The sequence below is a fragment of the Callorhinus ursinus genome, unplaced genomic scaffold (assembly GCF_003265705.2).
Source record: "Callorhinus ursinus isolate GAN/ISIS: 27379988/994484 unplaced genomic scaffold, GSC_fseal_2.0 scaffold16, whole genome shotgun sequence".
Taxonomy (NCBI): domain Eukaryota; kingdom Metazoa; phylum Chordata; class Mammalia; order Carnivora; family Otariidae; genus Callorhinus; species Callorhinus ursinus.
In genome coordinates, this window is record NW_027397078.1 from 11,996,989 (window position 1) to 11,998,151 (window position 1,163).

At 33.5% G+C, this 1,163-nt stretch overlaps 1 non-coding gene across 1 annotated transcript; it reads right to left on the reverse strand.

Annotated features, from left to right (window-relative positions):
• Window positions 1-718: 718 nt before the first annotated feature.
• LOC112813019 (U4 spliceosomal RNA) lies at window positions 719-854 on the reverse strand. The gene has a single exon (XR_003205416.1). It is a non-coding gene; the product is annotated as a U4 spliceosomal RNA (small nuclear RNA).
• Window positions 855-1,163: the final 309 nt, after the last annotated feature.

Below are 1,163 nucleotides of genomic sequence, written 5' to 3' on the forward strand. Positions count from 1 at the left end.
TATAACACCATAAACAAACAAACAACAACAACAAAATGTGACACGAGGTAACTCCTGTAGGTGTTGGATATGGCTATTACCTTGATTATTCTGATAGTATTAGGGGTACTTGCATATAACGAAACTCATCATACACATTATATACGTGCAGTTCTTTGTATATCAGTGATAACTCAATAAAGTTGTTTTTAAAAAGCCAGAGGCACAAACTTCCATTTATAAAATAAATACATCACAGAGATAAAAAGTAAAGCATAGGAAATACAGGAAATAATAATGTACTAACATTATATGGGGACAGACGGTAACTGCACCTTATCATGATGAACAATGCATAATGTATAGAACTGTCAAATCACAATGTTGTACACCTGAAACTAATATAACATTGTATGTCAACTATACTTCATAATAAAATGTTTTAAATAAATTTTTAAAAAGCCACTGCTAAGAGAATGGAAAGGCAAGCCACATACTGGGAAAAAATATTTGCACAACACATACCTGATAAAGAACTTGTACCCAAAATTTACGAAGAATCCTTAAAACTCAACAATAAGAAAACAAACAAATAAAAATTTTAAATGGGCAAAAGATAAGAACAGACATTTCACCACAGAGGTTGCACAGATGGCAAAAAAGCACATGACATGATGTTCAACATCACTAGCCTTTAAGAGAATGCTAACTAAAATCATAATGAAATATCACTGCATACCCATCAAAATGGCTAAAATTCAAAACCTGACAACACCAAATCCTGGTGATGATGTGGAGCAACAGAAACTTTCAATTAGCAATAATCACGCCTCGGATAAACCTCATTGGCTACGATACTGCCACTGCGCAAAGCTAGCAACAGAAACTTTCATTCACTGCTTTGGCAATACAAAATAGTGTAACTACCATTAGTCACCATACAACACTATTACAATACCATTGACTGTATTCCATTCCCTATATTGTACCTTTCAACTCTGTGAACCACAGCATATAGAGTTGTGGAACCCCTCTGTTGTACACCTGAAACCAATGTAACACTGTGTGTCAACTATACTTCAATTAAAAAAGAGGATTATAAAAAAAAAATAGTGTAACTACTCTGGAAGACAGTATGGTGGTTTTGTACAAAAATAAACATACTCTTAGCACTAGGTGTTATA